This window comes from Triticum urartu, chromosome 4 (assembly GCF_003073215.2).
Source record: "Triticum urartu cultivar G1812 chromosome 4, Tu2.1, whole genome shotgun sequence".
Taxonomy (NCBI): domain Eukaryota; kingdom Viridiplantae; phylum Streptophyta; class Magnoliopsida; order Poales; family Poaceae; genus Triticum; species Triticum urartu.
Window position 1 is genome coordinate 136,329,206 of NC_053025.1, and position 10,421 is coordinate 136,339,626.

Consider the following 10,421-nt stretch of genomic DNA (forward strand, 5'->3'; position numbering starts at 1 on the left):
GTGTATTTCATGGCACCAACATGTTATGGTAAAAAAATTGGCCACATTTGAACAAGTTTTTGGTATAAGCTTCTTGCAAACCGGAGCTTCTCTCGAGAAGACTCGTGATTTCCGAGGGGGGTGTTACCTTTGTGTGCGAGACGATATACATTGCCTCCTCCACTTGATTTTTTACATAGGAAACATAAAACTAGATGAGTGTCGTGTTAAAATTTGGAATTATTCCGGATTCGTTTGGACTTTCTTATACATCAATTGAATTTCTGGTCATTTAATATGCATAATTCAAATTTGAACTACAAGCACATGCTCCAGATCACCAAAGTTGGTTGAAAAATCACATGTGTGTCCTTGGGTGAATTTTTAGGTCCCATGCAAAAAATGAGAATGAAATTCAAACATTTGGGCGTCGTGGCTCAGCCAAAAAGATTGAGAAACTTTATTTTTTAATTCATGTAAATCCAAAACTCGCCTGAAAATCATGAAACTTGGCATGGTGTCATGACATGGCACCAACATGTTGTGGTAATTTTTTGGCCGAATTGGGACATGCTTTGGTACAAGCTTCTTGCAAACCGGAGTTTCTCTCAAGAAGGCTTGTGGTTTCGAGAGGGAACTTGTCACCTCCATGTGTGAAACGACATATGTACACTGCCTTCTTCCGCCTTAATTTTTTTACACGGGCAGATTAGACCAAATAGAAGTATCGTGCTAAATTTTACAATTATTCCGGGTTCATTTGGCCTTTTTATACATTAATTGATTTTTTGGGCATTTAATATGCATAATTCAAATTTGAACTACAAGCACATGCTCCACTGCACCAAAGTTGGTTGAAAAATCATATATGTGTCCTTGGGTGAATTTCTAGGTCCCATGCAAGAAATGTGAATGAAATTTAAACATCTGGGTGTCGTGGCTCGACGGGAAAGATTGAGAAACTTGGTTTTTTAATTCCTGTAAATCCAAAACATGTCTGAAAATCATGAAACTTGGCATGGTGTCATGACATGGCACCAACATGATGTGGTAATTTTTTTGGCCGAATTGGGACAAGCTTTGGTATAAGCTTCTTGCAAACTGGAGCTTTTCTCAAGAAGGCTCGTGGTTCCGAGAGGGAACGTGTCACCTCCGCGTCTGAAACGACATACACTACCTTCTCCCACCTTAATTACTTACACATGTAGATTAGACCAAATAAAAGTATCATGCTAAATTTTGGAATTATTCCAGGTTCGTTTGGCCTTTTTATATATTAATTGAATTTCCGGGCATTTAATATGCATAATTCAAATTTGAACTACAAGCACATGCTCCAGTGCATCAAAGTTGGTTGAAAAATTACATGTGTGTCCTTGGATGAATTTGTAGGTTCCATGCAAGAAATGGAATGGAATTCAAACATCTGGGCGTCGTGCCTCGGCTGAAAATATTGAGAAACTTGGTTTTTTAATTCTTGTAAATCCAAAACACGCCTGAAAATCATGAAACTTGGCATGGTGTCATGACATGGTACCAACATGTGGTGGTAAATTTTTTGGCCGAATTGGGACAAGCTTTGATATAAGCTTCTTACTAATCAGAGCTTCTCTCAAGAAGGCTCATGGTTCCAAGAGGGAACGTGTCACCTTCGTGTGCGAAACAACATACACTGCCTTCTCCTGCCTTGATTTTTTTTACACACCCAGCTTAGACCAAATAGGAGTTTCGTGCTAAATTTTGGAATTATTCCAGATTCGTTTGGCCTTTTTATACATTAATTCACTTTCTAGGCATTTAATGCACATAATTTAAATTTGAAGTACAAGCGCATGCTACAATGCACAAAAGTTAGCTGGAAAATCATTTATGTGTACTTGGGCGAACTTCTAGGTTCCATGGAAGAAGTGGGAATGGAATTCAAACATCTGGGCGTCTTGGCTCGGCCGGAAACATCGAGTAACTTGGTTTTAAGATTCTCTTAAATCCAAAACTCGTTTGAAAATCATGAAACTTGGCATGGTGTCATGACATGGCACCAACATCTTGTGGTAATTTTTCTGTCCGATTTGCGAAGACACACACATTAACAATCAACAAAGTCATTTTGGACCAACTGCTTTCACGTTACAAATTAGAAACACAAGTATTATTGAAACCATGGGCGTTCTACTTACCAATTACATGCCGCCACGCGTCCCCTTTTTTATTGGCTAGGAGGCGCCGTGCGGGGTAGCTATTTGAGTACGGGAGGTGTGCGATCAGACCCCTACACGTGCTCATCGGTAGGAGAGCCCTTTGACCTCTATCCGCCTCGCACCTCCCTCCCAACGTCTCCATTAATGGCGTCCGAGCCCTGATGTCTACTACACAACCTTCTTCTTGTAGATGTTGTTGGGCCTCCAAGTGCAGAGATTTGTAGGACAGTGCAAATTTCCCTCAAGTGGATGACCTAGGGTTTATCAATCTGTGGGAGGCGTAGGATGAAGATGGTCTCTCTTAAACAACCCTACAACCAAATAACAAAGAGTCTCTTGTGTCCCCAACACACCCGATACAATGGTAAATTGTATAGGTGAACTAGTTCGGCGAAAAGATGGTGATACAAGTGCAATATGTATGATAGATATAGGTTTTTGTAATCTGAAAATACAAAAACGGCAAGGTAACTAATGATAAAAGTGAGCGTAAACGGTATTGCAATGCTAGGAAACAAGGCCTAGGGTTCATACTTTCACTAGTGCAAGTTCTCTCAACAATAATAACATAATTGGATCATATAACTATCCCTCAACATGCAACAAAGAGTCACCCCAAAGTCACTAATAGCAGAGAACAAACGAAGAGATTATGGTAGGGTACGAAACCACCTCAAAGTTATCCTTTCTGATCGATCTATTCAAGAGTTCGTACTAGAATAACACCTTAAGACACAAATCAACCAAAACCCTAATGTCACCTAGATACTCCAATGTCACCTCAAGTATCCGTGGGTATGATTATACGATATGCATCACACAATCTCAGATTCATCTATTCAACCAACACAAAGAACTTCAAAGAGTGCCCCAAAGTTTCTACCAGAGAGTCAAGACGAAAACATGTGCCAACCCCTATGCATAGGTTCATGGGCAGAACCCACAAGTTGATCACCAAAACATACACCAAGTGGATCACGTGATATCCCATTGTCACCACAGATAAGCACGGCAATACATACATCAAGTGTTCTCAAATCCTTAAAGACTCAATCTGATAAGATAACTTCAAAGGGAAAACTCAATTCATCACAAGAGAGTAGACGGGGAGAAACATCATAAGATCCAACTATAATAGCAAAGCTCGCGATACATCAAGATCGTACCACCTCAAGAACACGAGAGAGAGAGAGAGAGATCAAACACATAGCTATTGGTACATACCCTCAGCCCCGAGGGAGAACTACTCCCTCCTCGTCATGGAGAGCACCGAGATGATGAAGATGGCCACCGGAGAGGGATTCCCCCTCCGGCAGGGTGCCGGAACGGGTCTAGATTGATTTCCCGTGGCTATGGAGGCTTCTGGCGGCGGAACTCCTGATCTATTATGTTCTTCGATGTTTGGGGGGTATATGGATATATATATATATATAGGAGGAAGAAGTAGGTCAGGGGAGCCACGAGGGGCCCACGAGGGTGGGGGCGCGCCTCCCCGCCTCGTGGCCACCTCGAAGCTTCCCAGACGTAGACTCCAAGTCTCCTGGATTGCTTCCGTTCCAAAAATAACTCTCCTGAATGTTTCATTCCGTTTGGACTCCGTTTGATATTCCTTTTCTTCGAAACACTGAAATAGGCAATAAAACATCATTTTGGGCTGGGCCTCCGGTTAATAGGTTAGTCCCAAAAATAATATAAAAGTGTATAATAAAGCCCATAAACATCCAAAACAGATAATATAATAGCATGGAATAATAAAAAATTATAGATACATTGGAGACGTATCAGCATCCCTAAGCTTAATTCTTGCTCGTCTTCGAGTAGGTAAATGATAAAAGCAGAATTTTTGATGTGGAATGCTTTCTAACATATTTCTCAATGTAATCTTCTCTACCGTGGCAAGAATATTCAGATCCATAAGATTCAAGACAGAAGTTTAATATTGACATAGAAATAATAATACTTCAAGCATACTAACAAAGTAATCATGTATTCTCAAAATAACATGGCCAAAGAAAGTTATCCCTACAAAATCATATAGTCTAGCTATGCTCTATCTTCATCACACAAAAATATTTAAATCATGCACAACCCCGATGACAAGCCAAGCAATTGTTTCATACTTTTGATGTTCTCAAACTTTTTCAATCTTCACGCAATATATGAGTGTGAGCCATGGATATAGCACTATAGGTGGAATAGAATGGTGGTTGTGGAGAAGACAAAAAGGAGAAGATAGTCTCACATCAACTAGGCGTATCAACGGGCTATGGAGATGCCCATCAATAGATATCAATGTGAGTGAGTAGGGATTGCCATGCAACGGATGCACTAGAGCTATAAGTGTATGAAAGCTCAAAACGAAACTAAGTGATTCTGCATCCAACTCGCTTGCTCACAAAGACCTAGGGCATTTTGAGAAAGCCCATTATTGGAATATACAAGCCAAGTTCTATAATGAAAGATTCCCACTAGTAAATGAAAGTGACAACATAGGAGACTCTCTATCATGAAGATCATGGTTCTACTTTGAAGCACAAGTGTGGTAAAAGGATAGTAGCATTGTCCCTTCTCTCTTTTTCCCTCATTCATTTTTTTCTTTTTTTAATTTGGGCCTTTTCTCTTCTTCTTTTTTTGGCCTCTTTTCTTTTTTTCTCTTTTTTTAATTTTTCGTCCGGAGTCTCATCCCGGCTTGTGGGGGGAATCATAGTCTCCATCATCCTTTCCTCACTTGGGACAATGCTCTAATAATGATGATCATCACACTTTATTTACTTACAACTCAAGAATTACAGCTTGATACTTAGAACAAAATATGACTCTATGTGAATGCCTCCGGCGGTGTACTGGGATGTGCAATGATGCATGAGTGACATATATGAAGAATTATGATCGATGGCTTTGCCACAAATACGATGTCAACTACATGATCATGCAAAGCAATATGGCAATGATGAAGTGTGTCATAATAACGGAACGGTGGAAATTTGCATGGCAATATATCTCGGAATGGCTATGGAAATGCCATAATAGGTAGGTATGGTGGCTGTTTTGAGGAAGGTATATGGTGGGTGTATGATACCGGCGAAAGGTGCGCGGTATTAGAGAGGCTAGCAATGGTGGAAGGGTGAGAGTGCGTACAATCCATGGACTCAACATTAGTCATAAAGAACTCACATACTTATTGCAAAAATCTATTAGTTATCGAAACAAAGTAGTACGCGCAAGCTCCTAGGGGGATAGATTGGTAGGAAAAGACCATCGCTCATCCCCGACCGCCACTCATAAGGAAGACAATCAAAAAATAAATCATGCTCTGACTTCATCACATAACGGTTCACCATACGTGCATGCTACGGGAATCGCAAACTTTAACACAAGTATTTCTAAAATTCACAACTACTCAACTAGCATGACTCTAATATCACCATCTCCATATCTCAAAACGATCATCAAGTATCAAACTTCTCTTAGTATTCAATGCACTTATATGAAAGTTTTTATTATGCCTAAAAGCAAATTACCATGCTGTTCTAAACACTCTCAAAATGATATAAGTGAAGCATGAGAGTCCATCTATTTCTTCAAAATAAAACCACCGTTGTGCTCTAAAAAGATATAAGTGAAGCGCTAGAGCAAAAGACAAACTACTCCAAACGATATAAGTGAAGATCAATGAGTAGTCGAATAATTATGCAACTATAGGAAGACTCTCTAGCATTTAAGAATTTCAGATCTTGGTATTTTATTCAAACAGCAAGCAAAAAAAATGACGCTCCAAGCAAAACACATATCATGTGGCGAATAAAAATATAGCTCCAAGTAAAGTTACCAATGAACGAAGACGAAAGAGGGGATGCCTTTCGGGGAATCCCCAAGCTTAGGCTCTTGGTTGTCCTTGAATATTACCTTGGGGTGCCTTGGGCATCCCCAAGCTTAAGCTCTTGCCACTCCTTATTCCATAGTCCATTGAATCTTTACCCAAAACTTGAAAACTTCACAACACAAAACTTAACAGAAAACTCGTAAGCTCCGTTAGTATAAGAAAATAAATCACCACTTAGGTACTGTTGTGAACCCATTCTAAATTCATATTGGTGTAATATCTACTGTATTCTAACTTATCTATGGTTCATAAACTCTTTTACTAGCCATAGATTCATCAAAATAAGCAAACAACACACGAAAAACAGAATCAGTCAAAAACAGAACAGTCTATAGTAATCTGGATCAAACGTATACTTCTATAACTCCAAAAATCCTAAGACATTAGGGAGTCCTAGGCAATTTGTTTATTAATCTACTGCAAGTGGAATTGGTATTTCATCGCTCTCTGGCAAGAAATGAAAATTATTCTCGTGACGCGTACTTTCTGTTTTTTACAGCAAGATCAAATAACAATCACCCAAGAAGGTCCTGAAGGCTTTACTTGGCACAAACACTAATTAAAACATAAAACCACATCTAAACAGAGGCTAGATGGATTAATTATTACTAAACAGGAGCAAAAAGCAAGGAACAAAAAAAATTTGGGTTGCCTCCCAACAAGCGCTAACGTTTAACGCCCCTAGTTAGGCATGATGATTTTAATGATGCTCACATAAAAGATAAGAATTGAAATATAAAGAGAGCATCATGAAGAATATGACTAGCACATTTAAGTCTAACCCACTTACTATGCATAGGGATTTTGTGATCAAAAAATTTATGGGAACAATAATCAACTAGCATTGGAAGGCAAAACAAGCATAACTTCAAAACTTTAAGCACATAGAGAGGAAACTTGATATTATTGCAATTCCTACAAGCATATATTCCTCCCTCATAATAATTTTTAGTAGCCTCATGAATGAATTCAACAATATAACTATCGCATAAAGCATTCTTTTGATGATATACAAGCATAGAAATTTTAATACTCTCCACATAAGCAAAATTCTTCTCATTCGGAATTGTGGGAGTATCATAAGAAACTCGAATACTATAAATTGTTTCCACATTAAAAGAGTAATGTTAAGAAAAAGGGTAATCATAATCATGACAAGTTTTATAAATATAATCATCACTACTTTTTATAGCATATGTATCATCACAATAATTATCATAAGTAGCAACTTTGTTCTCATCATAATCGATTGAAAGCTCTTCCAAGATAGTGGAATCATCACTAAATAAAGTCATGACCTCTCCAAATCCACTTTCATAATTATCACAATAAGATTCAACATCCTCCAAAATAGTGGGATCATTACTTCCTAAAGTTGACACTCTTCCAAACCCACTTTCATCAATATAATCATCACAAGTAGGAGGCATGCTATCATCATTATAAATTTGCATATCAAAACTTGGGAGACTAAAAATATCATCCTCATTAAACGTAGCATCCCCAAGCTTGGGACAAACATTAATTGCAGCAAATATATTCTCAAAAAAATCATCTTCATCAAACATAGCATCCCCAAGCTTGGGCCTTTTCATATCATAAGCATAATCACTCTCATCATTAATAGTATGGATAGCACAAATAGTATAGCAATTATCATCATCACAATGAGTAGTAGGAGCAACATCATTTGGGAGATATACCTTTCTACCTTTGCTTCTCTGTCTTTTATTTTTCTTCTACACATCATGTGTGGGTTCAATCCTCTTTTTGGAGCTACTTATTAATGAGATTGGTAGGATAGAAGGCTCCTCCTCGTTACCTTCAAGTGCTAACCTCCCCGGCAACAGCGCGAGAAAAGAGCTTGATGTCTACTACACAACCTTCTTCTTGTAGACGTTGTTGGGCCTCCAAGTGCAGAGGTTTGTAGGACAGTAGCAAATTTCCCTCAAGTGGATGACCTAAGGTTTATCAATCCGTGGAAGGCGTAGGATGAAGATGGTCTCTCTCAAACAACCCTGCAACCAAATAACAAAGAGTCTCTTGTGTCCCCAACACACCCAATACAATGGTAAATTGTATAGGTGCACTAGTTCGGCGAAGAGATGGTGATACAAGTGCAATAAGTATGATAGATATAGGTTTTTATAATCTGAAAATATAAAAACAGCAAGGTAACTAATGATAAAAGTGAGCGTAAACGGTATTGCAATGCTAGGAAACAAGGCCTATAGGTTCATACTTTCACTAGTGCAAGTTCTCTCAACAATAATAACATAATTGGATCATATAACTATCCCTCAACATGCAACAAAGAGTCACTCCAAAGTCATTAATAGCGCAGAACAAACGAAGAGATTATGGTAGGGTACGAAACCACCTCAAAGTTATCCTTTCTGATCGATCTATTCAAGAGTTTGTACTAGAATAACACCTTAAGACACAAATCAACCAAAACCCTAATGTCACCTAGATACTCCAATGTCACCTCAAGTATCCGTGGGTATGATTATATACGATATGCATCACACAATCTCAGATTCATCTATTCAACCAACACAAAGAACTTCAAATAGTACCCCAAAGTTCCTACCGGAGAGTCAAGACAAAAACGTGTGCCAACCCCTATGCATAGGTTCATGGGCGGAACCCACAAGTTGATCACCAAAACATACATCAAGTGGATCACGTGATATCCCATTGTCACCACAAATAAGCACGGCAAGACATACATCAAGTGGATCACGTGATATCCCATTGTCACCACAAATAAGCACGGCAAGACATACATCAAGTGTTCTGAAATCCTTAAAGACTCAATCCTATAAGATAACTTCAAAGGTAAAACTCAATTCATCACAAGAGAGTAGAGGGGGAGAAACATCATAAGATCCAACTATAATAGCAAAGCTCGCGATACATTAAGATCGTACCACCTCAAGAACACGAGAGAGAGAGAGAGATCAAACACATAGCTACTGGTACATACCCTTAGCCCCGAGGGAGAACTACTCCCTCCTCGTCATGGAGAGCACTGGGATGATGAAGATGGCCACCGGAGAGGGATTCCCCCCTCCGGCAGGGTGCCGGAATGGGTCTAGATTGGTTTTCAGTGGCTACGGAGGCTTCTGGCGGCGGAACTCCCGATCTATTCTATTCTTTGATGTTTGGTGGGTGTATGTATATATATATATAGGAGGAAGAAGTAGGTCAGGGGAGCCACGAGGGGCCCACGAGGGTGGGGGGGCGCCTCCCTGCCTCGTGGCCACCTCGAAGCTTCCCAGACGTAGACTCCAAGTCTCCTGAATTGCTTCAGTTCCAAAAATAACTCTCCCGAAGGTTTCATTCCGTTTGGACTCCGTTTGATATTCCTTTTCTTCGAAACACTGAAATAGGCAATAAAACAACATTTTGGGCTGGGCCTCCGGTTAATAGGTTAGTCCCAAAAATAACATAAAAGTGTATAATAAAGCCCATAAACATCCAAAACAGATAATATAATAGCATGGAACAATAAAAAATTATAGATACGTTGGAGACGTATCGATCCCCTGTTTCACGGCGTGGCTATGTCTCACTAGACTGAGATTTAGGAGAGAAAAAGGAAAATCTAAAAAGAAAGTTTTGCACGGATCTTGATGTAAGATCCGACGGACCAATATAGCATCGACTGCGACTTATAGTAAGACTGATGAATATAAGGACGATGATAGTGGATAATAATTGTCTTTCATATTTAGAAACATAATTAAAAAAGCCACATGCGGCAATGCCCAAAATACACAACGGCAAAAGAAGGAAGACAACGATCTGGCTCGCTGATCTCTACTTTCTTGATGCGTTGCTGTAGGCCGCGGGAACTAGTCTCCGCGGCGAGCGGCGATGAGCTCTTTCGTGTCCTCAAGATGCTGCTTGAGATCATCCACGGATTCCTCCACCAGCCTTTTGCGCTTGGTGCGCAGCATGGCATTCTCGTCCATAAGTTTCTCGATGATGATGGCGGTTGATAATCCCCAAGTGCAGGGAATCATCATAGCAATTCCCAATGGAGGAAGTGATAAGTATGGAGTGTCAAACCCACAAGGAGCTAAAGGTAAGATCAATATTCTCTCAAGCCCTATCTGCCACTGATACGACTCTACGTACGCCGAACGTTTGCTTCCAACTAGAAACGAGAAATAAAACTACATTGTGGGTATGAAGAGGATAACTTTGCATGATATCGGAGAGCTAAAACATAAAAGTAGGTGTTGTTATCATAAAGTTAGAATGTATTACTAAATATTATAAATAGCGAGTGTGGAATAATGATGGATTGGTGTGCGGAATTGTCCTAGGCAATTCTTAACAAGACCGATAGT